Source organism: Fukomys damarensis, unplaced genomic scaffold (genome assembly GCF_012274545.1).
Source record: "Fukomys damarensis isolate Sample0158 unplaced genomic scaffold, DMR_v1.0_HiC HiC_scaffold_6, whole genome shotgun sequence".
Taxonomy (NCBI): domain Eukaryota; kingdom Metazoa; phylum Chordata; class Mammalia; order Rodentia; family Bathyergidae; genus Fukomys; species Fukomys damarensis.
Genome location: NW_022900918.1, coordinates 28,439,552 through 28,466,520, shown reverse-complemented (window position 1 = coordinate 28,466,520; position 26,969 = coordinate 28,439,552). Strand labels below are relative to the sequence as shown.

General features: G+C 37.5%; 1 protein-coding gene and 1 long non-coding RNA gene across 3 annotated transcripts in view; one reads left to right on the top strand and one right to left on the bottom strand.

The window, feature by feature from the left end:
• Positions 1-26,969, bottom strand: part of Gpc6 (glypican 6) — a 1,098,597-nt gene that overhangs the window by 468,928 nt on the left and 602,700 nt on the right. The window lies entirely within an intron of this gene.
• Positions 26,152-26,969, top strand: part of LOC104866516 — a 17,171-nt gene continuing 16,353 nt past the window's right edge. The window contains exon 1 of the long non-coding RNA XR_781470.1: positions 26,152-26,240. This is a non-coding gene — a long non-coding RNA (uncharacterized LOC104866516). The remainder of the gene's footprint in view (positions 26,241-26,969) is intronic.

Genomic DNA, 26,969 nt, shown 5'->3' with positions numbered 1-26,969 from the left:
GTTCAAACCCTCAGCTGAATATACACGAAGCTGCACACTACACAGGAAGCTGCTGGAAGAGCATATGGTCATTGTCAACAGTGAAATCTCTAAACTGTACCATGTCATTAGCAATGTACTCACTAGAGTCAAACACAGAACCACACGTGTTCACATAAGCTCCGGTGACTCAAACATTGGCCCTAGCCAGGTCCAGCCGAAAGCATCTGGCTTCTATTTACAGTTACGCAGAGAAGTGGAAGGGGTACCTGACATGTCAAATAATTGACTTTCTTAGGAAGCAACAGTATACCATTTTAACAGTCAGATCATTAAATCTGAATTATAGCCCATAACGATTCACTAGGCTAAAATTATTAAAAGCTAGTCTCTTGCCAATAGAATTAAATGCATACTACTTTATTTTCAGCTATAATAGTCAAACATATGTGTCATATACCAGCCTTTCCTGGCACAATGAAGATGCAAATTGAAAGCTACAAGTTACAGCCCTAAGTAATTTTTACCCTTATGTATGGGAAAATATAGATCATTAATATGTAATTCACTCGAGACTCCTGATGTTCCCTGCCTAGGATGATGTTAGCACATTACAGGGCCATGTTATGTTTAACCACACATAAAACTGTACTCACAAGCATAGAAGACTAATTTTTCAACCCTAGCTTCTTTTGTCTCCCTTTCCTTCTTTTTGACTAATGGTTTACATGTGGAATATGCAGATGTTTATATGTCTTTGAACCCTAAAATTTTATGGAGCTTGTTGTAGCTAGTTTCTAAAAATGCCCCACAAAAAGCAAAAAGCCATGGATTCTGGTTAAGATGCCCTATCCAATCCCCTTCCACCCTGCACCTTAGTTTGTCTGTGTGACCAAAAGAATGCAGTAAAAATGACTTACGGAGACTGAGTTAAGGAAACCATCATAGTTGGCACCTTGCTGTGTTGAAATGCCTGAAGGTACGAAGTTACCTCATAAGAAAGAAATCCAACTGTCTGGATACCTCCTTGCTGCAAAGTAGCCTAAAATACTCACACATGGAGGCTATTGGAATGGGGAGAGAAACTGGGCAGTCATCAGCTAGTCCAGCAATACCAGCAGAGAGTCTGAATGTGAGAAAAGAAGGCTTCTTGCTGATTTCAATCCCCAAAGTTGGAGTGTGAAAGAAACATCACAGAACTTAGTTAATAGCCAGAAAGAAGGCACTACACCTAGGACCCCAGTTGGAGCCATTCTAATGACTGTCAGGTAAGCAAGCTCTCCTGACCAGGACCCCAGATACCTGGAAGTAAAGGCTAGTCAAACTGTCCTTGCCTGACTTTCAAGAAAAGAGAATCATGAGCATAATAATATGTTTGCAGCTTTATGTTGTTGAGCTTTGGGGTAGTTTATTACACCATAGATAACTTGATTAGGCTTTTATCTGTGCCCCAAATGCTGCTAAGTCATTTTGTTCTAAAAGTTAAAGTCCAATGAAGAGTCTATTTTGCTGGTCTAACAAGGAGGGCCAGTTTCACATACAAATTTGTGGATAAATTACTTCTATAACCAATTCAAATTTCTCAATTTTCCCACTAGAAATAGAGCTCATTATTTGTATTTTTTTTTATTCCCAAGAATATGAAGAATATCATCAGAGATGTACAAAATAATCCCTTTTATATGGAAAGGTCATTCTTAAGTCACTTTCCATATTTCTCTACTCTAGCATTAGACAAACAGAAAAAGCTTTGTATTCAAGGAGGCCTCCAACCTTGGGTTGGATTCCAGCTTTGCTACTTGGAAGTGTGTGGCCTACATGGGTTTGTAAACTTGCTGCCCCTGTAAATGGGGGTCACGTGGCCTCATTTCCACATTTGTTGGGAGATTTAATGCAAGACAAAGTGGTTAAAAAGGATATTACTATGCTAGGTGTAAGAAGTATGTAATAAAGGTTAAGAGTTTAAACACGATCTCTCCTGGCCTTTATGTGAGTTTCTCTACTTAAATGCTTCACATTTTTCACACACCTCTTCTGGTGACATAAACTGGACATGATGAAGTAATGCATCTGTTATTAGGTTAAGCAATGTTATCTGTAAAATCTGTTACCCAGATTTTTACCATTCTATAATGCATACATATTTTAAATAATCACAGTGAACATCATGGATTTATCTGCTTTTTGTTAATATAAAAATGAATTAATTAAAAAGCACTGACAACATAATTTATCTAACCTAACTCAAGGTCTGAGAAGGTCAACCTAGAAGAGAAAGTGCAGGTGGACTTATTCATCTTTTGGGTTACAGAAGAAAAAGGAGGAGGAGGAGAAATAGGAAGAGGAAGGAGAGGAACAGAAGTGGAAAAAAACACCACTCTGATGTATAATTAACCCAAGTCAAAGAAGGGATTTATATTCAGGAGCAAAAATTATTATCTTAAACCCCAAATTCGAGAATGATAGGTATCTGTTTTCTCCTTTTTAGTGCATTGAGGGTTGGAAGAAGAACTAAAGTCAAGATATATGGATCCATTCTTTTCCTAAGATACATAATAGAATTTGGAGGAGAAAAAGTTTTGTGATTCCTTTTCCTTAGCATAAAATTTGTGTTATAGTGCCATAAACTTGGTGGCTTTAATGGAATAGCAAAATGCAAACTCTTACAAGAGCTGGTGTTGCTAATTTCTGGATACTGCCTTGTGTATATGCAGGGAAAGGTTGTGTTAGACACACACTGCTCTTTCTGGCACCAGCAGTCACAGAGATTGGAATTGCCATTAGCTGCATTCTCTCAGAATACAAAGGACAACGATATATACCATATATCAAACATGTAATAAAGAGCGGTATGAATGGGGGTAATTAACATCCAAAGAACCATCATAACTTGGGAGTTTACAGACCCTGTAAATTTAGAGTGTTGATAGTAGACTCATCAGCAATGCAAAAAGTAGAAAATGAAAGAAGGCCTCGGTCACATTGCTGTCACACTGCACAGTGTCACTTTGTGTGGATTCACAAATTCGAAGCTACATCCCTGTATACACAAATAAGAAGCTGCATAATAAAGAAGAATGAGAGTGATGGATCATGAGTAATAAATTATCTTTACTTTGTAATAAACACGTGCTAAATAAGGGAGTTGAGCTTAAATAAATTTGACAGATACCCAGTGCTGACAGTAATTGTGTAAAGTAGCTGTGTGGTGTGCCTTTCAGCTAGCATCGTCACTGACCATTTGACCAGGGGTTATTTTAAACAAACCTTTTATATGAATAGTAAAAACATATTTTGTTGCTTTAATCAAAACAGGGATTGGCTTCTTTGGGAAAAGCAATTTACAACTTAAATTTGGGAAACGTGTCTGCTCTCAGGAAACTAAGGAAAGTAGCTATTTAAAGAAATAAACAGTTGTCTAGAAGGGTAGATGTTTTATTTTCTGCTGTATTCATCTGTATCTGAAATAGAGTAGTAACCTCTCCAAGGTTTTTGGTGACCCATAAGAATGGGATTTTTTTTATTACCAAAGTCAATGTTCTATTGTTACCTAAGATCTGTCGCTCATCAGATAGATATCAGGAAGAGACAAATGCCAATTTCCATCACAGCTGCTGTCTCTCTGAACTTCTTGAAGTTTCTTTACTATTCTAGATTTGGCCCAAGCTATAGGAGATTATTACATATGATAATTCTGTTACCATTAAAAATAATTAAATGCACCAATAGCTTTGCATTGGGTTTGAGTAAAGGCATAAAGAAACACACACACACACATGGCATGTCTAGTATACAGATCAGTAATTTACAGTACAGAGCTTGTTTAAAAGTAAAACTGTTTCTAGTAATGTCTTTTATCATGATGTGTGTGTGTGTGTGTGTGTGTGTGTGTGTGTGTGTGTGTTTCCATCTGTCTGATCTGTCACAATGAGCACATGGTTGTAGCTGGAATGTTCACTGGACCCCAGTTGAGAGTTATCAAAGTTTGGACAGTTGGGCTTTTTCCTGCCATATTTGTATATTCATTATAAGAGGTGGCTCTGAATGGTGCCTGTGAGTCTTGTCTGTTTCATAGCTGTCAATGATTATGGATGTTACAAAATTATGCATAATATTACAGCATACAAATGGATTTGAAGCTTAGCCCAAAGGAATGTAAACAGGAGGGCTTTAGAATGAGACCTTAAAATGAGTCCAGTTGCTTTTCCATGGGAAAGTATGTCAGTCTCGCCGTTTTCACTGCTTGTAGAGAATTACATGAAATTTAATCACATATATCTCCATCTAAATTTGGATCTTGCTACCCAGGGGACATGTGACAATGTCTGGAGACATAGCATGGGGCCAGGGAGGAGAATGCCACTGACATCAGTTGGAAATGCTACTAAAAACCCAACAATGCACAGAAAACCTTCCAACAATCAAGAATTTTTTGCCTCCAAATTGCAACAGTGCCAAATTTAAGACCTGATTTAGACAGACGATACAAAAATTAATGTGTGAAAGGAGCAACTATCCTTTTCTTATGTAATCTTTGGACCACAAGTACTAAATCCAAGAGCAGATAGCTCACTTCATAGACCTATCTGAATTCTGTTTTGTTTATTTACATTATTCTGAACATAAAGTCTTCGGGACACTCTGCAAACAGTAGAGAGAATCCGGGCCTCTTCTGTGTCTCTCTTCTTAACACACAAAATCAAGGACACATCTGTTTAATGGGCCAGGATGCTAAAAATAAAATTTCACACTCATCCAATGAAGGCTAAAACTGTATTTTCCCCACATTTTTCTATCTTCATGTCCCTTTTCATTTTTAATTTTTCTTTATTAATATGATTGAATGTGGAAATTTAAACTTTTCTTAATCAACTGAACTCATTTGAATTCTACATAATTCTATATAACATGTATCTATTGAGGATTTTGTATTCATTGAGAACTTTTTTTTTCTTAAAGGCATCTTAGCATATAGCTAGAGTGAGGGAATTTTTTTAATGGGCTTTCAGGTAGGACTGACAGGGAACCAAATGAGGAAAGTTCAGCATTAGGAAAGAAAAGACTTTTGTTGCAGAATGAGAATAGCTTACATTTTGCTTTTTGCAGTGGAGGCGGCTTCAGAAAGTACTAATCATTAATGTGTTTAGGTACAGACATGGAGGGAGCTAAGGCTAATGAAAAGTATTTTAGAGCCGGGCGTGGTGGCGCACGCCTGTAATCCCAGCACTCAGGAGGCTGAGGTAGGAGGATCGCTGTGAGTTCGAGATCAGCCTGGGCTACACAGTGAGTTCCAGGTCAGTCTCAACTACATAGTGAGACCCTGTCTGAAAAAACAAAAACAAAACAAAACAAAAAAAAAGTTTTTTACTTTGTTAGGCAACAAGACGGAAATATCAAATATATCAGAGTAAGGAACAAGCAAATGGTGTGCAAGTAAGATTAATCTGGGAAACAGTGGATGAAATGGACTGGAAGGCAGAAAATGTAGATTTAGGAACCTAGTCAAGCAATGGGAGCTAAAACCAAAGGCGGCAGTGGGCAAGATGAAAAGAGATTAGCAAATGAAATCACAAGAAACTTGTTAGAGTAACACTGTATTACACACAGAACAAGGCTGCATTCAATCAGAGGTGATTCACGACTTCTAAGGAGATGGTGGACTCATTAAAGAAATGCGACTCACAAGGAAGAATGGCAAGAGAAACAATGTCTCGGTAAACTTGAAAGATGAGAAAGAGCTTAAACTGGACATTCTCATATGCAATTTATAACACTGGAATCAAACTAAAGGGCAAGTAGACAGAGGAAGGAAAAATCTGGGAAAGGTGAGAGTCATTTATATGGAGATGATCGAGCCATAGGAACTAATGGAGGCTTCAGGGAAGAAGAGAAAAAGCAACATAAGAACTGGGGGGGGGGATGTATTCATTTGCAGGATGGAAACAGACTGGAAACAAGTGAGAGAGACGGGGAAGGAATAAACAGCATGGTTCCTGTGAAATGGATACATCACTACGAGATAAACGCTAAGCAAAGATCAGATGTGAAGAAATTAGAGAGTAAGGAACACAGAGAGCCTCAAGGAGGAGGAAGGCTGAGAAAATTCTGGCAGGTAGGAAAGTGAGCGGATATCAAGGACCACAGAGAGAATCGTTTCTGGAAGGAGTTATGGGAGAAACTAGATGTGACATCGGTGCAGAGTGATGAGACAGGATATGAATACCAGGAAAGGAGATGGAGGAGAGAAAGCACTCTGCAGGGTTGAATTCGTTTCTAAGCTACAGATCTCTAACAATGTGTCCACAGCAGAACAAAGAGCACAAATCACCAACGCTTAATGATAAGCTACATCTTCTTCAGCCTTCTGTCTTCCCTCCTATTCCTGAGTTGTGGTTATGGAAAACACAATTTGAACACGAAAACAGAAAGAAGAGGGAATATGGCCAAGAGGTTTATGGTTATAAATGGATAGATGAGGTTAATGGAGACACCATCAACACTCTTGAGACATCTGAGCGGCTTGAGTCGCTTTTGACAGAGGTGAAACTACAGACCCTCAAGAAATGAGGGGGTTGATTCTGTGAGGTCTACCAGTTGGTGTAAAAGTCTAGGTACCTGGGTTTAATAGTTTTCAAGTACATTTTAGCACTGGAATCTTTTATTAACTAAGTCATAGAAGAGATACAATTCAAGTGGAGATACTCTTCAATGACTAGAGAATAACAAGGGCCAGGATCCTGTCTTTTTAACCTTTTAAATGCGAGCAGTGACCTTGAGACAGCCCTGAAGAAAAGGGACTTGAATCATCCTCAAGAAAACAGTCAAATTTTGGACAAGATAATGTTTTAATGGTACCAATAACAATGAAAGATCGCCTAGCACATAAGTCAATCAATAGTAATTTTAGGTTCTTTTGAAAACATTTCTTAAAACAAATCCCAAGTTCCTGCTAGGAATTAGGTGTGAATATACAGTGAGAAAAGCAAGATAGAAAAACCCATAAACATCCCAGTGAGACAGTGGAGATCTTCAAGGCAGTATTAAAGTTATTCAATCGATGTCCAAGTACTTCAGGAGGTAGATATGCATATTTTTGTTCGTTAATAGCTGAGGAAATTTGGTGAGATTTATGATGTGACATGCCCCAGGGTACTCAGTTGATGTGTCTGGGAGCACATTCAGATCTTTCATTCCAACACCAAGCTCATAACCAGGCTTCCCATGGTTTCATTGTGCAGATTTGAAAGAGACTCTCATCTCAGGGGCATGGGATCAGACCCAGCAGTACTCCCTGGTTCTCTCTGGTCCACATGCACCTCATTTAAGAGCTGAACATCTTATTGCTCAGTCACTAGGCTCAGCACACTCTGTCTTAAATAGTACCTGAAGAGCTAGGGTCAAGCTGAAGTCCTTTAGAAGCCTTGATTGGATCCCAAGGAGCATGCCAAAGATTTGTAATTTGTTGTCATAGACATCTACATAATATTTTTCCTGTGGCAGTTTTTGAAATTTGAAAAAAAAATGCTGAGTTTCTCCTAACTGTTGTTATTCTATGTTGTTCTGTGGCTAGGCTCTAACATTTATTTTCTATTTCTGACTTAGTTTTCATAAAAGTGAATGAGAAATAAGAACAGTTTCCCTTCAAAATGAGCCAATTATTTTACTTACCATGGCTGTTTTTGAATATTTTTAAAAGTAATAAAATTAAAATAGCATTCAGAAAGAAGATATAGCACACAGAACACATTCTGTTTTAACAAATAAAGTCCTCTGAGATGGAAATAAAATTCTGCTCAGTTCAAACACACACATTTGCTTATGAAAAAGATGTCTTGTTAACATGTTTTAAAAGTTCAAATAATTAGAAAAATTATAGGGAAAAATTACAACAACTACAAGGAAAACTTCAAATAAAAAGTGAGTTTATGGTATGCATAGAATTCTGCAAATAGTTTATTGTTAGGATGGCTAAGAGGGAACGACCATCAAAATCACCAACACTCTTGTTTTCAAATTTATTTCTGACTTGAGTCAAAGTGAACTGTCTTTTTCATTTTCAAACAAAATAATAAATAATAATAAAAAAGTAACCTCTCCTCCTGCTTCCTTTTTTCCACAAAGAAATCCTCATCACAGTTTTATATCCTTCAAAAGACAACACTGCTTGCTTTTCAAAATGCTAGGTCAATGGAACAACACACTTTCATATTAACTTAAAGTGGATTTCACAGCTTATTTTTGATTTTATGGCACTTCTTCTAGTTTCTGTCAGCAGAAAAAAAAAATCTGCTTTCATAGTGGAGGCCTGACAAGTTATTTCAACTATATTAACAGCAGGCTACAGTCAGTTGCTCTTTTGTGCTTTCTGGCATTCCTGCAGTACCAACTAAAAACCAGGGGTCAACATGTTGGAGCTTGGAGGATAATGCAGGAATTACATTCACTCTCAATTTTCTATTAAGACAGACATCAAAAGGAAAAATTTCTGCCAAATACAAATTCTTGGCAATGTAGACCCAGTTCAATGATCAAAAAGGGTAGCTGCTACCCTTAAAACCAATCAACCAAGAAAAAGCAGCAAGAATGGAGGCTGATTAACGCCTGCACCAAATACTCTGTAGTAGTGTCAGACCAAATTCTTGAGAAACCAGATCCTGAAGCACAGATCAAGAGGCTAGCAATTTATTTCAGAGATAAAATATACACATGCACAAAGACACACACAAACACACATGTACACATACAAACACAAGGCAACTAGAGTGAGGAAAACAGAACTGGGGCAAAGGAAGAAGGAAAATATTGTGCTGTGATGGTCCCCTGGCTACTATATTAAGAGAAGCCACCAAGTGACCTAGCAGTTCCATGCTTGATCATTGTTTTAGAGTTCAGATCTGAAATATTCCCAAAAGGCTCTTTCATTCAGAGGTGGGGTTTTTGAAAGGTTATCAAGGACTCTAACTTCATCAGTAGATTGATGGGTTCCTAGTTTGATGGCATTGTTGGAAGACTATCGTAAAGGGATTAGGTCTCACTAAGAAAGTGGGTCATCGAGGCATGTTCTTAGGCACTATTTCTTGTCCCTAGAATCACTCTCTCTCCCCAACCCTGATTTTCTCTCCTTCCTGGCTGCCATGGGCTGAACAGCTTTCCTCTGCTGTGGTCTTCATGTTTTTGCCTCACTATAGTTCTAAAAGCAATGAAACCAACCAATCATGAACCATCACCACTAAAACTATGAATTAAAAGCAACCCTCCTTGTACATATTGCTTTTCTCAGGTATTTTGTCACAGTGACAGGAAGCTGATTAATATACTGTACTCTGTCTTATGCCATCCTTCTACAAAAGGGTCCCAGGGAGAAAACATGGCTTGGAGTGGTTCACAGGAGACAGAGATGAGAGAGCCTATTCTTCCCAGTTTCCTCCATTTCCTTTTCATGGTTCATCTTGGGGAGCTCCTTCTTGGCTTTCCAGGTTCCTTCTCACCTCTCTGGAGTCACTCAAGAAGCTAAATCCTACATTTAAATTTCCATGGAATTCTGCTGAAATTCAGAGTCTTAAGTGGGGAAGGTGACCGAGAGTGAGAAGAAGGTGGTCCCAGGGAATCTGAGAAGATGTACCACATAGGTGAAACGTATTGTGAAATTTGGGTCACACAGATAGTTCTAAGCTTCCCAATAAGCACAAAAGAAGCATCATCAGTGATTTAGTTCCCTACATTCATAAAATAAGATTTTAACTCTTCCTGATAGTGAGTCAGGGAGAAATTTTTCCAACGGGACACTACTACTTTTTAAGAGAATAAATTATATTCCCATTAATAGATTGCAGTATTGTTTCTCCAACCTATTCAACATTAAGTAATGATAAGCAGACAAAGGATATTCAGGTCAATGCTACAGGAAGCCCAACAAGGCAGTGGAGATAGGAGATGGAGTGTGGACAACACAACTTTCAGGTAGTGCCCTGGGTGTCTATCCACTCAAATAGACTTCTCAGCACCATTTGTATTCTGGGAATGTGCTACTGGTTCTCTGGGGTTATCAGTTTGATGCCATAGGGCTGTCCTGAGAATTTAGCCAGATGATATATGGAAAATAAATGTGACATGATGATCTCAATTTGGAAGAGAGAAAAACCCAGCGAGATTCCAAGATTTAAGGTGTGCTAGCAAAGAGAATATACAGTGTCTTTAAGTCATCAGTAAAAGGGGCTCTTTTGAAAGGGAGGGTCAGTTTGTGACACACTGAGATTGAACGATCAATAAGATATTTATGTGTGAATCTTTATTATAAATGATACGGTTACAAATTGAGGTTAGGGGGTCTAAGTTACTTGGGGTTAAGAAGGGTCCTGTACTTTCAAAGCCTGAATGATTGATATCATGCTAGTTATAGGGAAGGTACAGCAGACTGTCCTCAATGAGATGTGAGATTTCTCTTCTAATCTCGCACATTCTCTCAGTCCTTCACATTATCCCCTCTTGTTTGAGTTCTTCCAGTATTCTGGGGCTTTACTTATTTACATCGATTTATTTTCTCCTCTCCTGAACATTTTATTCCTCTTGCTGCTTAACTAGTTAAATAGAATTAATAAAAGGAAGGCATGCTCCTAATTACTAGGTGTCGCTAAGTAGCATTCTAATAAGACAGAGGGCAAAGCTTTACCAGGACAAGGCCTATGAGAAAATTTTAAATGAATTTGGATCTTTAGCTTCAGTGAATTCAATGAGAGCTTGCTGAATAGCTGCCATGGATTGCAGGGAAAGTACAATTAGTAAACAAGCAGTGTAGTTTAGGTTTCTCAAGAGTTTATTATCTTAGGAGAAGGGTACAAATTATGGCTACCATATAGACAAATAATAGAAGAAAGTAGTAAAACTGAATAATGCAGCCAGAAGTAACTCATAAGATGGAAAAGAAAACCTAAGAATGGGTAGTGTGGGAGCTTAAAAATAAAAAAAAAGTAAAAATTGATGGTGTGAGCCCTGTCAGCTGCCAGCTGGGTCTGTGCTTCTTTTTCTGGAGGGGTGAAGGGTTCTCAGAGCAAATTTGCACTCCTGAGGTTTTGAAATTGCAGTGAACCCTCCAATCATGCATCATTCTGAGTGACCAAAGGTTGTTGCCATCATCTTCTTTTACCAGTGTGAAGAAAATATCCCCAACCACATCCCTCAACAAAGAAGAAAAGTGGTACAAAAAATCATGCAATTTCTACATGAGATTTTGTTACAGAGGAACAAGTAGAACCCTTCTGTACCAGAAATTGGAGTACCCATTTCCAGGCAAAAAGTAAATGCTATGAGAGATAATGACTCAATTTTATTGGATTTCCAGAATTATTATAGCCAAGAACAACACTGCCAGTGAAAGTGTTCTGGAATTGGTGCAGAATTTCTAAAGGATCTGTCTCCACTGCTGGATGGATTGTGCACAGAAGTGACCTTCAACATCCTCTTTTAGCTACAGCTGCTGATTGCTGCTCTTGTTGGACATGCCTATGCCAAGGGCTCACGACCACAGGCAAGGAGATCAAGGGAATCACAACGGACACTACTTTCTGATGGATTCTTTCCCTTTGACCTCTTTAAGAGGGCAAAGGAAGGCAAGCAACAGGTACATTAATTAAACATTTAAAATACGTTTCCAATAATGTTTTAAATGATTTTCTTTTTGGGTTTAGTAGTGTCCTCCAAAAGTTATGTCCACATTTTAACTACCGGTGCCTGTGAAATGACCATATTTAGACGGAGGGCCTTGGCCTGAATAATTAAGTAGAATATCTAAAAATGAAATCTTAATGGTGGCCCCTAAACCCAATGAGTGGTGTCTTTATGAGAGAAAAGAGAAGACTGAGGCAGAGGCACACAGGGAAGATAGTTATGTGAGGACAGAGGCAGAGATTAAAGTAATGGAGCTAAAAGCCCAATAAAAGCAAGAATTAAAGGAGTCACCAGGGAAACCTGTTCTCCTTCAGAGCCTCTAGAAGGAAGCAACTCTGCTGACACTTTGATTTCATACTCTGCCCTCCAGAACTGTGAGATAATAAATATCTATTGTTTGAAGCTACCCAGTTTGTGATCATTTGTTACAACAGCCCTAGGAAACTAATACACCTTATCAAGGACAAGAATTAAAAACACGTTTTTGAGCAAAACACAAAAGCCCATTAACCGTATTTTATGTTCTGGAATTATGAGACTGTTTACTCATAGAGCTAGAAAGTAATTTTGAAAGAAATCAATGTACAACCGCTTTCCTATAAAGAGTCCAAGCAAAACACCATTAATTTGGACCAATTGGAGGGAAAGTGCTTCTGAAATAGTGAAACATAATAGAATATTTTTATGCCATATATTATCAGAAAGAAGTTTAACGGAGATCCAAGATGATCCTACAGCCATTAATTAACAAATATCTCATGGGTGCTCTCTGCACTATAGGACAGATTTTTTTTGTGTGCCACCTGCTAAGCCTTGGTCTTTATAATCTAGATATTATTCCTTTGCCTATCATTCTTTCAATTCTCTCTGCATCCAGCTCGGCAAAAACACCTGCTTATTACACCTCACACCTCCGTGCCTTTGTATCTACTGTGGTCTGGCTGCAGCCTGTCAGGAACCACTTATCTGGCTTCTGCAATTGACTACTCTATTAGGTATTCATTGCTTAAAAATATATTGCTGAATTTTCATAAAACACTGAAAGACGTACATTTTGTACTTCAGTTTTATACATTGTTAAATAGCCATCAAGGTAAAGGAACGTACACAATGTCAGACAATGGGCATTTGATTTGAATCCAGAACTCTGTGATACCAAACCCTACGCCCTCCTTTGAGTTAAATTCCTATTCATTCACGGAGACCCATGTGAATGTCATCTTTTGTTTGTTTGTTTGTTTGTTTTTTTGGTACCGGGGATTGAACTTGGGTCCTTGCGCTTGCAAGGCAGGCCACTGAACCACTGAGCTAAATCCCCAGCCCCTGAATGTCATCTTAAAAGAGAAGCCTCCACAATACATCCAGGTAGAACTTTGGTACTTCTAGGTTGCTACTATCTGTTTACATCTAATATACTTGTAACTAGGATTATATATGCTTGTTAGTGAATGAAGAAAGAAATTTAAGAAGACACATTTATAGAATTAAATGGTTATTTGCAATAGCTATGTTTTGTAAAGGTACTAAGGATGCAAAGTTAGTAGATATTCAACTCTAACTCCTAGAGGTAGTTTATATTCCCTCAAACTCTTTGCTTGGTTGGCTTTTCTCTTCTGTGGAGGTCTCCCTATCCAGTCTGTGTCTGTGATGCTTAACTGTGGTGTTGACTTGAAGCACCCAGATGATTGGTTGTGCATAGCTCTGAGTGTGGATGATGAATTTACCAAAGAGGGAAGACCATCCCTGAATGTGGGTGCTGCCAACCAATAGGCTGTAGCCTGGAAGGAATAAAAAGGGAAAGAAGGAGGAGGTCTCATTTCTGCTTCTGCAGAGGAGCTCGAGTCTTCACCACTGGGTGACTGCATCCAGGCTTCACATGCAGACTCTTCACCCTTCCAGTGCAGAACCCCCAGTTTCCCAGTACAGACTCCAAGGGGACTACGCAATTAGTGCCAGGGTTTCTACCTTTGACTGGACTGCCTAGCTCTCCAGTGCACAGAAGGACTTTTTTACCATTCTTCTACTCCTGACTCTGCAGGTGGCCAAGGTAAGTCTACACTGTGTGTGTGTGTGTGTGTGTGTGTGTGTGTGTATAAAATCTGTAACTCTAGTGAACCCTAACTGATATAGGGTCCTGGCTAGGTCTGGCTGGCACACAGACCTTAAATGGCCAAATCCCATGGACCTATATTCTGATCAATTATGGCCTTGCTCTCTGTTTGGTTTGGGGTTTGCAATGTTCCTCAAAACTCCTGTGCTAAAAGCTTGCATGGGGACATAGTGAAGGCTCTAACATCACAAGTGTATTTACCACTGATGCAATCATAGTTTGATGGTGTTATCAGAAAAATGATGGAAACAGGAAAAAGGGCCTGGTTGGCGGAATGGGTCATGGGAGTATGACCTTGCGGGCATTAATGATCGATCTGGTTCCTCGGTTCTCCCTCTCTCTCTCTCTCTCCCTCTCTCTCTCTCTCTCTCTCTCTCTCTCTCTCTCTCTCTCTCTGTCCCTCCCTCCTTCTGTCCCTCTCCTGGCTGCCATGAGGTGACTGGCTCTCTCTGCCATGCTATGGGTATAAAAGGAATGGAGCCCATCGGAGACACCAATCATGGAGTAAAACTGCTATCATGAGTTAACTAAATCTTTCCGCCTCAGTCATTTTTCTCAGGTATTTGGTCACAGTGAAGAAAACTTGACTAAAACACACTCAAATGTCTTGAAACATTGCTTCTGTTTGCACAGAAATTGAGAACTCTGGTCTACCCCTTCCTTTTATGAAAAGTTAAAAAGATTTGACTGGGAAGGAGAGCAGCTTACACTGTGCATTACATCATCTCAGAGAAAATATCATAATCTGCTTTCAAAGAAGTCCATGTCTGAGTACACAGAGCATTGGAGGGTACAGCACAGTGCTCAGCTGCAGGAGCAGGAAATTTATATATAGCTTTCGGTTATGAGAACTCAGATATATGGTACTGTGGGGAGCCCTTGGGGCCTGCATTCCCTCTGTGAGACTCAGCTTATCTTACCTGAAAACAAATGAAAATTTCTGAATAATTCATTAAAATTTACCGATACTGCCATAGTAAGTGATTTGTTTAATGGCTGGCTAGATTAAGGGCAGGAGGTAAGGCTTTTGGGAGGTTGAGGCCCCCCCTCCTCCTGGTACTTCATGCATATTCTAAAACTTTAGAGTATCTTATATCTTCCATCCGCTTGGCTGTTTGGGACAAGCATGCTAAATTAGCCAATGAAGCCAATCTAGATTCAGGGTTGGGGTGATAAATCAGGATAAAAGTATCCCAGGTGATTCCCTCAGAGGTGAGATAAATAGTCCATTAAAATACCCCTCTAATTCTCCTTCTCCCCTTACTTCACTCCCATAAAGCTACTTACACACACACACACACACACACACACACACACACACACAATTAACAGCTATAAATTCTCTTTATGGCTTTGTCATCGGTTGCATCCCTGGGTTCCTCAGAAAGCTAACCGTAGAAAGTTAAATAAACAATTCTGTGTTCTCATCCTGGGATGAGAAAGGGAACGAATGGTGGAAATCGATATTATTGACTGACTGAAGCTGGAGGGAGGAGAGAGAAGAGAAGGAAAGCACAGTCTAGATGAGAGGAAGGGAAAGAAAGAGACTGCACAGGGGGCAAGAAATTAGACCCTCAGCACAAAAATACTCTTTGAGGAAGTGGAAACTGGGAGGCATCAGAAAGAACAGGAAATGTTGCTTCGTGTGTAAAGCTGCTTCTAAACCAAAGATGAGAATTTGTGACCTCAAGAAATTTCCTCTAAAATCCCTTTGCTTCCATTCAATATATCTGAGAATTCAATCACGAGTCAAACCCAAGGGGTGGCACTGGAGAGCAAGGCCTGCTGAAGAGGGGTCAGCAGAGGCACACAGGACTTGATCAGACAGAATGATAACTGAGTTTTAATTAGGAGAACCGGATCATCTGGAAAGTCCCACTTGTGGTTTCAGTATTTTCATTTCTTTTTCTAGAGCAATTTTCTTTGTGGCTTAATTTTTTTAAAGAGTTACCAGTTCTGTGTGTGTCTGTCTATGCCCGCGCGCGTGTGTGTGTGATTAAATCTGAACCACTGTGTCCTATTTTGTTCTTTCTTGCCTTTCTCTTACTGTTCTTCATTTATCCAATCCCACCATATTTTATCAAATAATATAACTCATCCTTGCGGAACTCTGAATAACAGGCTTTCAGAGCAGGTGCAATATCACACTGTGGGCTTTATTTTGAAGACAGTGTGGAGTTTTTATTGTATCACTTACTTTGCAGAGGGCTCCTGCCTGACCTTAAATTGCAGATACACTTATAGTTCTCCAAGAAACACAAGTGTCTCTCACTCATTTGGATTAATTTTATTGCGGGCTATGCTCAGCTGTAGACTCTGAAAATACAGGATTAAACAAGGCACACAAGTGTCTGTTTTTTGCTGTTGTGTTTTTGTATAACTTTTATTCTAGTGGGAGAGACAAAAAGTTTAAAAAACTAAATGTAAGGTTCAGGTGCTGATACATACTCAGAGGAAAACTGTAGTAGAAGTGAGAGAGTGAGGAGAAGTAGGGGATCATCTATTCTACATTGGGGTACAGAGATGTCTTCTCTAAGTAGGTGACACTTGGCCAGACACCTAGAAAACATGAAGATAGGCAGCAAGTGGTCTCAAGAAAGAACTCTTCTAGTGATTGGAAGTGGAAAAGCCTCTAGAAGGAAGGGCTGGGGCAGGAAGGAACAAAAGAATAAAGGTGAGATAGGGGAGAAGTAGCGAGGGTTTCTAAGAGGCTTATGTTTTGATAGCTATAGAGGAAAAGGCAGTTGGGTAAGGCAAATTTGAGGCAGCATTTATGCCTCCTTTCCCACCTACCAACCACGGGTAAGGCCATTGGAAGAAGAGAATTAAGATCATCATCTAAGCTATCATGACTCTTGCATGGCTGCACACACAAACTGTAAATGGGTTACGTGGAAAGGAAAACTTGATGCTAAGGCTGCTCTTCAACTGACTGTTGGAGATTCATCCTGCAAATCATCCTGGAACTCTGCAGTGTATTCAGAACATAATCTGGCACTTCCAACGCACAGTAGGTGGCCTTCTTTGTGCTCTAGTAACACATTATCATAACTACTCACAGACTTCCCAAATCATTTCTATTTAGACCCGTCTCTACCTCACCTTGACCTGCTGAAAGCACCTATGAAGATTGTAACCTATTCACTTCCTTTTCTGCCTGAGTTATTGGCCCAACTGTTGTGATACTTGGTTAATCTGCCTTCCTTTAGGCAGAAATCTATGTGGCTGCAAACTGTTGGGATGAAACCTTGAAAATGACCAATCTTTATGGAGAAATTTTCTTGGATCCTAAGATTTTGTTTCTTTTCTTTTTTAAATTTATATTTTCTTTTCTTTTCTTTTTTTTTTTTACAACCAATTCCTGCTTCCCACTCGAGCTTTTAATATAGTTTTGCTTCCTCTGCACAGCAGTAAAAATACTATAATTCTTATAAACCAACAAAATGCTGTTGTACAATCAGATTAAGCAGTAAATTATTTCTTAATTTTGATACTGATTTTTTTTTAAACCAGAAAGAAAGTAGATATTTTTGGTTTTCTTAGATTGGTAAAGCTTCTAAATTGAGTTAGAGCTTCAGAGGTCTAATTTAGTCTGGTCTTACTTTTACTTTGCTGGGTTTCTGTGAATGAATAATCTGTCTACTTCTTTAGCTATAAATCTTAACAATGATTAAAAAACTTCAGTGATACACAATCAGTATTTGATAAAGAAAGAGGTAGACTATGAATGTCTCTGTAGAAAGTAATGAAAAATGACTGGCCTTAAAACTATCCTGCAACTAACCAATGATTAAGGTGTTTAGATCATCTGTAATTCAAAATAATAGAAAGAGTACAATTGTCTTTATAGTTAAATAAAAATTTTAATTAGACAAAAACCTGAATAATGCCAGAATCTTTTCCATGGAAGAGAAAATTTTATTTTTGTATCATGTTATGTCAACAAGGCTGCTGAGTCAATGGAGCATAAGAACAATAAGTGGGTTGTTAAATATTATTATTAAGGAAACCTATGTGAAATAAAGGATTATAGCATGTTTGCAGGCGCATGTGTGTTTGGAGGCATTTCCTCCTACTAATTGAAGGCTATAGATCTCACCTATAATTTCAAATCCTAAATTCCTTCAAGGAGTTTATAGTCTTTGATTTCTCCTTAACAGGAATTGATTCTTTTTACTGTTTCTCCTGATTCGCATCTCACCAGATCACTGTAACAAAAGTCAGAAGGTTAGCTCTTATATCCACACATTTGTGCCTGACAAACATGCCTTTTAATGTGGATTTGTGACAATTGTTCAAAACTAATTAACTAAGAAATCAGAAGGGAAGTAGATACCGTGTATGCAGAGCTGCTTGTCAGACAAATGATGTCTTTATTAAAATCACCTTACTTTTAAAAGGTACCAAAGAGTCCTTCGTTTTAGCACCCATGGTTTTATTCAGCCCTGTGCTCACATCTGGGTGGCAATGTGGCTACTTGGGAAAAGGTGTTGTGCAGAGGAGCAAATACTTAAGACTGAATGAAAGGTGAGGCTGAAGATGTAACAGTCATTAGAATACCCCTTCCCCCCTCCCTTTTCCATTGCTTATTTCCAACTGTAATGTAGTTTTTAGATAAGGAAGATAATATCATTATTTAGTTGCCTTAAATATCTGGTATATATTCAGTGAAAAATGGCACTATCCGTTGAAAGTTTCATTCTGCATACAATTACCTGGTAGGATTTCAATGAGGATTGGATCTGGCTCACTGAATGAGAGGCCGGAGAGAAAATGGCTCTTCACCAGTGAGGATTATGAACATCTATTCCATCATTATCATTGGGTTCCCAAATATAAGTTGTTCAGTATGTGCAGCGACGAATTTGGCAAATTAAGTTTTCTAATCATTTGGAATTGGGACTGGAAGATTGAAGTTCCAGTAAGGGCTGAGACAGGAGGCACAAATCTGGAGCCATGGCTTTTTCTAGTAGCTAAACTGAGTAAGGTCATTCCTGAGAATGCGCAAGGGATCGGCTGGTTTCAGGACCCCACACAATTACCAAAATCTGCAGATGATAAAGTCCCTTGAATAAAATGCCCTAATATTTATGTATAACCTTCCATATCCGCCTACATACTTTAAATCATCTCTGGATTACTAGTAACAACCAGCACAGTGTAAATGATACACAAATAGTTGTCATGATGTTTAAGGAATAATGACAAGGAAAAGATTCTATACATGTTCAGTCTGATACAATTTTTATGTGAATATTTCTGTGCGCATGGGTTGAAACCAGACATGTGGAGTCCACAAACATGAAGGGCTCAGTGCAAATGAGAAAGATAATCTATTAAAATCAAGAATGAAAAAAAAAATCAAGGAAGAAAGGACAATAATGATCTAGGACAAAAAAGCAAAATAAATAAATAAATGATCTAGGAGAACAAGAAAAACAGAGAGAGGTGAGGGGGAAACTGATATGCTTTTTTTCCCTGAGGGCTTCTGTGAGGAAAAAACCTTCATCTTTATGATACTTTCCCTTCTTGTCTGTTGAAGCTGACAAATTTAGTGTCTGTTGCTTACAACCAAAGATTTCTAATAGTAATGTATCCCTGTGAGAATATTAGATAACTCAACATCAGCATTCATTCTAAAATTCATTGATTTTTAATTTTCACATATTCTGTCAGGGAAATCAACAATAACCTACAAAATCACCATCTATAAACTTCCATAGTATTTTATCTGAATTTTTTATTCTTTATTTTATTCTTTAGTCTCTTGCAGTTTATTCAGCTCTATTTGTAAGTCTTAACAGGACACAGAATTCAGAACTCCTAGCAGGATTCATTCATTAGATAATTAAAACCTGATCCACTCAATTGGATTATTCTCACCTAATCCTATGAGAAAAAGCAGCTTGTCTTTCTTCCATACTCTTGTGTGGTGAAAATGAGCTCCAAGACAGATTTATTTCTTAATTTAACTTTGTTCTCCTGAAGTTCCAGTCAGACATATAATTCATGCAGATTCAAACCTGAGATCAGCAAATAATACATTTATCCCTCAGATCTGGTTATTTTTATTTAGGAAACTGTGTTTCTAAGATAATTACAGTAAACTGTAAATTGTGTCAGCCTTTTAAAAATCAATATTATAGTCAGGAAGTTAACAATGTTTTATTAATTATGTGTAATGGTAGGTATTTTTCTTGAGTACCTGATGTGTTAAGCACTATTTCTGAAGATATTTCATCCACATGAATAATAATTGAACTAGTTCTATAAGTCTTCACAGAAAGACCAATTAAGTATATATTAACTATATATTAAGAGGCAGATCCAGCTACTTTTGAATTTTAGCCCTAAGCTTGTTTTCATCATACAAAGAACTTTCTAAAAAATAGCCACCACTACTCATATATAAATTCCTAGAAAAGTGAACACATCTAAAAATAAGGGCAATTATAAGTTGAGATATATGGAGAACACACTGGTAATGGTAATACAATGGTATTACCAGTGTCTTCTCAAAATATGACTTTATTTTCTGTCCTTTCTGAAAGACTGCAACAGGCCACCACCACACAGACTATTATGCTCCTTGTGGATCGCGCACTGTTAACACTGTATCTCTTCCAGGTATAAATATGGCTGACACTGGTTTGTGATAGGCACACCCATCCCACAGTTAATTCTCCTACAGGCTCCCCTTTTCCTCTGAAGCTGCAGTTGGTATCTGCAAGGTTTGTTTCTATCTACAATTCTACTATTGAAACTCAAAATCTATCCAACATCTTTGTTTAAAATGAGCTACACCATTTTTGCTCACTGTGGACCATGGAAATCGGCCAGATATGGTGAGTTCCCAGCATGCAGTGTCTGTGTTTCATTTTTCTGAGGGAATTTGTGTAAACCTCCTGTAGTCACTGCACTTACACTCATTCTATAACAGCTGTTTGGGCAGCCTGCTGTCATCTATTTTATCTGCTTGGACAACCCCAATAAACTGTTATGACAAGTATCACTTTAATCTATTAATCAACACGAAAGGCATAAGACATGGTGTGAAAGGACAGGGCATACTCTTCTGTGTCATTTAGCTGGGGGGATGACACCACACACGGGAAAAGACAATCACAAGCCAAATGAGTGCGGAGGAAATAGGAAATGAACTTGCTTGAAAGGTGAGTAGGATTTTGAAAACTAGTTGGAGCAGGGAAAGAGGAAACTAGCACGAATGCAGAAGCCACTGTGGATGAAACCTTTAGTATGTTCCAAGCAATATCCTATGGTTCTTGTATGCATTGTCTCCTTGAATCCTCACAAAATTACTGTTTGTATTAATATTTTTCTCTAATATTATAGACAAACACCAGAGGCTCAGAGAAGTTGAGTCATTTGTTCATTCTGGGGAATAGGAATTCAAACACAGATCTTCCCTGCTCTTAAAGTTTATGGTACGATAAATAGCAAGAGCAAACATACGAAGGGAGAGCTATGAAAAACTGATTTCAAAATGTTAGAAGATTAAAAAAAGTAAACTGGGTTTTGAAGTCTACCTCACTGCCGCAACTCGATGGATATCTTTAGAAGTTCTGGAGCAGGGCGGGTATGGGGAAGAAGGTACAGAATCCCAATAATAAATGTCTCTGTACTGTATACATAAAATGCACCAATAAACTAAAAAAATAAATAAATAAATAAAAATGGAGAGGGGCCGCGGACTTAGCTCAGTAGTTCTGCTGCCTGCTTGGCAAGTGCAAGGATCTGAGTTTGATCCTAGTACCAAAAATAAAAAAGAGAGAAACATCAAACATCAACCTGCGTAACAATACTGGTCAAAACCTTGGGGCTAGTATAGAAAGAGAAAGCTGTTTGGGCCATCACAAAAGACCAGTCAAAGCAGCAAGTTTAGTTACTGTGTGGTAAGAGAGGGTCCATTCTGCCTGGTTCTCACCTAGCTTTTTCAGAATGTTTTTAGATATTTATATCAATATGCATTTGTGATACATACTAATACATATATATATATATATATATGTATAATTTTATTGCCCCTATTACCTTTCTCCAGATCTTGAAACACTGAAGAGTATATTTTAAAAATAAGTCCAGTCTCAAATTTCTTGATCCAGTTCCCTCCCTCAGTCTCATAATTCTCATCACAACCTTCTAAATTTCATGGGAAAAAAATTCAGTTCATTACATAAGTAGTAGGGTCTGGTTCTTAGAATAAAAATATAACACTAATAAGATGTCCAGATACATAAAAACAAGTTGATTTGGTTTACTTTGCTTACATTTTACAAACAAGTGATTCCAGTAGAGTCAACCCTCGGTACCTGTGGAGGGTAGGTTTCAGAATCTTCCTGTGGATACCAAAATCTGTAAATGCTCAAATCACTTCTATAAAATGATTTAAGATCTGTGTATAACATACACATCTAGGCACATTCTCCCATATACTTTATATCACCTGTAGATTACCTATAATACCTAATAAAATATAATTGCTATGTGAACAGTTGTTATACTGTATTGATTAAGAAATAATTACCAAAAAGTCTATACATATTCATTACAAATGCAGTTTTTTCCCCAAATATTGTGATTCATGGTTAGTTAAATCTCTGAAGTAGAATTCATAGATGCAGAGGGCCAATTATACTTATTTTTTATTTTCCTAAAAGAGACTTTATATTTTGCATAATTTGACAGATAGACTTTTAAGTAGAGAAATCACTGGGATCCTTACCAAAAAGTCTAACTCTTTGTTGGACAATCAACCTTTAAAAAGTTATAGATGCTATATATATCTTTATTTTAAGAAAGTTGCATTTCTTTAGTAGCATCAGTGAATATTTGGGATAGGAATTTAGAAAAGGAGGCCAGAATGGGTTTACTTTTATTTTTTCCCATTATCTTTGACCAAGAACTAGATAGAAGAGCTGGGCCTACTCTAACAAAATGTTGTTAAACAGTTGTGCCATATGGAAATTTTTTCCCTTAAAATAATACTCACAGCTTCCCAACAGGGATTCCTCTCTGATATGTTGCTTATTGCAACCTGGCAGGTGGTAAATTTTTAAAATATTTGATTTATTTTTTACATATCATTCCTATTAATATTGACCTTAATATTTTTCCATACACATAGTTCTTTCACATTCCTCTTTATATAGTATTTAAGGTTTTTTAAGTACCATGAAAAGAAATTTTTCTGCAGTCAAAACCTTTATAAGGAAAGATGGCATAATACATCTGAATAAATAAGTTATTATGACCACAACTCTCTTACTGAGATCAAGTAGCTGCAGAAAAATGTAAAGGTGAAGGAAGAATAAAAGATTCACCATATTTCTTTATTGAAGAATCTGGTCATTTCTTCATGTAAGAGTTGTACAGGAGGCACAGACAATATATGAGTATTTTCATTCAAAAATACATTCTCTACGTTCATCTTTTTCCATGTTATTTTTATTCTGGGACTATAGAATTTCAGATCTCTGGAGACTCAAAAATAGAAAGTGAATCTAGAAATTTGAAAAAAATTGTGAGGAAGAAGAAATATAGATCCCTGGATCATTCAAACTTGTTATGGATGGGGCCAACTGAGTGTTTGCCTTTTTATGTGCCAAAAATTAGATGCCTTTATTATGATTCATGATGCTATTAATTCACTTTAGGTCTGAGAGTTAATGGAAAAATTATTTTTAATTGAGTGCTGAAGATTCTTAAATTGCTTTTAAAAAAAGCATGTGCTTAAATCATAAGGATAGTTCAGAAAGATGAAGGGACACTCAAAACACAAATTTTGTCAGAAATCTCAGACTCATCGTTGAAGGTTGAAGGTGAAGAAACTTGTATGCTTACATAATTTGTTGAAAGAACTAAAAGTGATGCATTAACATGACCATGAGACACTGATAATATGATTTTACCAGCGAAATTACCTGATTCATTATTTTTCAAACTGTGTGATTAACCTGTAACTTCAATGTAGTTGCAAACATGTTTATGAAGCACAATTGCCTGGTTAACATTCTTTAATTAACTCGTTGTCCTAGTATTTATATTACCAGATAAATAATTTGATTCTTTCATTTCTTCCAAGGCCTTGACAGACACAAATAAAACTGATGGCAGATGAAAATTGTTTGTTTTGATCCTACATGAAATGGCCTCTGCAGGCTTTTTTATTATCTTGTAGCTATCAATCATGTTGTTTATGAAATCCCCTTCAGTTAAAATTTCGCTGCCAACTATCCTTTCCTAAACTTTCTCTAGTTTCTTTTTAATTGTGCATTCACTTATTCATTCTTTTCATTAATATCTAATGTATTCCTGCTCATCTATACCATAGTTGTCTATATTCCCACTTCCCGAATCTGTCAGACTCAAATTTTTCTGTACTTTTTTTTTCTCTTCATGGAATTCCCTCTCTTTTCTAGCCATCAATCAAAATCTCACCAGTCTGCCAAGAATCAGCTTGAGTTTTCCTCAAGATCCTCTTTGTTTTTGACTACTCCAACTCACAGTAATCTTGGCCATGAAACTGAAGTCATTCTTCTTGAACTGACCTATATAATTAGTGCGCTGCTTTGTTGTAACTGACCTTCCTTGTCAATCATGTTTTATTTGCCCCCAGGTTGGCAGGCTCCACAGCAGAGACCCTAGGAAATACTGGCACAACACAAAACACAGAGAGAATTTACTGCTTGAAGTTATGTGTTGAATATATGAAGGAATGATTAAATGGCTGATTGACAGTGAAGAAATGATTCTGAATGGTTGCCCAGAAGTCATTAAAATGCTTGTTATGCCAGAAAGGCAGAGGGTGAGGAAATGTAGCATGATGGAATTACTTTTATTCAGTATAATGAAAATAGCAACAACGTTCGATGTCTCAAGAGATCCACAAGCTGATTCATTTGGAATCCGTGACCCCAAAGTCCCCTAAATGGAAACTTATTGAAATTGATTAGATGTGAGGTAATATACAGATTGCTATTTAGAAGGAATTTCCCTGGAAAGTCCATGCTTCTAATTGTAGACATGCTTCTCACAGGTGCAAAATCCCTACACTCTACTTTTGCCACAAAAAGAAGTTATTGTAGGGTAAGGTTAGACACATTTTTGCACCTGGGAAACACAGGTGATACCCAAACAGAAGACAAGTATGAGATTAAATGCTCTATAGTTCTAAACCTGCTGCACCCAGAAACATTTACAATGCAGCGTCCAGGAAGCAAACCCTTTCATTCCGAACAATTACTTTCCTTTTCCTGAGTCTCACCTGGCCTTTTTCTTCCTAATCTCTGTTCACGCTTCTGTCCTGTCTAATCCTCTTCTTTTTTATTTAAGACTTGGCCACATTTCTTTTTTGACATCCTAATCGATTCTCATGGTTTTATAGCTGAGGAAAAGATTTCCCAGATAACATTTAAACAACAGATTTCACTGCCTTAACAGCAAAAAACAATGACAACATAGAGTTGGAAAAATTATAAAACTTTGGAAATTGGTTTGTATTAGATGCTGGTTTCAGAATCTTACATTCTGTAGTCTGCTAAGGAATATCTGTGTAGGTGCCACATTTCACACATGAGACCAGAATGACACACCTTTCATCCAAGATCAGTGAGGCAAGCACAGATTTTTGCCTCTTGCCTGCTTTCTTAATATTTTGCATTTCCCTTTCCTGTAACATAATTATACTGATGATTTTGTGTGTCCGATGGCTGCTTTTCTGTTAAGTCCACAGGGCAGTGATTATATGCCCTCCTTCTCTGCAGTGTCCACTGTGCCGCGATGGTGTCATCAGCACAGTGCTGATAAATACAGTGAAGGCTGAATGGATGGGCACTGGGAACTACATCATAGGTCATCATTAGGAAATAGTACTGCATGACTCAAAAGGCCACTCACGAATCTCCAATTGCTCATTTCATGGCTTCAGTTTTTAAGAGGTCAAGAAAGAAACTGAAATACCTCAGCTTTAAACAAACACAGTACACTAACAAAGAGTGATTTGGGATAATAGAAAAGCTCCCGAAGTCACCATTTTGCTATTGATATTGCTTGTATTTCTCCTGTTTCATGAAAAATTTAGTAGAGTTTAGGATTATATAATTTGAAAGCAAAGCAAGGATGGAAATAGGGAATGGGGAAAATATAGGTAAGAAGAAATGTATTAAAATGGGAATAAGGGAATTTTGACAAGGAAAACAAGGAGAGCTGTAAAGAATGGGGAAATATGTAATACACAGTGTAATGTGTAAAAGAACGAATACATTAAAAAGAAAACAAGAACACTATGACGATTAAGCATTTCCCAAATTTGTCAATCATATGCCACAGAAAGACCATCATCTGGCAGTTGTGTCTCCATTCCAACGGTTAATATTTAACAGATGAGGGGAACAGGAGAGTACTGTCTCAGAGGTGAACACTTTCAATCCTACAGAAGGCACTGCCAGATCTTCCATCATGTAACAAGGTAAATCATAAGTCTGGAACAAGAGGGTACACGCTTCCACCGTTTCAGAGAAAAATGGATACAAAATTCTTCTCTGAATGTGAGGAGGCTGGCTTTTAATTATTCATTAATTGAGATGTTGTAGTTACATTTTAAATTTTGATATGTCATTTTAAAATAGGAAAATATGACTTTGCTAAAAAGTACACAGCTAATGTTGGAGGAAATCCCTTAACAATAAGAAATTATAAATAAAAATAAGAAGTTTAAGCCTATACTCTAGGAGGTCCTCAATAATTGGTAAATGTTAGACTGAGAAAGAAATATCTAGAGATATTTTATAATTGTTTTAATTTCAAAGATTCATTACATATTCTTGTTTTCTTAAATTTTAAAGCTATCTGAGTTGAGTGATATCAACACAAGATGAAAGTGACGCAGGTCTAAGAGTGTAGCAGGAAATACACATTTTGTTTCTTTCAATATCAACTCAATAACGCTTAAAAGGGAGAATACATTGGTTTTCCCGCCTTATTTAAAAATCAATTTAAATGACTGTGTGTATAGGTAACTATTATTCTAATAGAGACTATAACTTTTGTTTGTTAAACTATATTTTCCTACTACAGAATTATCATTATTATTACTTTGGGAGTTTCTGGATCCTTGAGCATGGTAGGCAAGTGCTTTACCATTGAGCTATAATGCCGGCCACTTCTTTTTTTTTTTTTTTTTTTATTGAGTTTATTG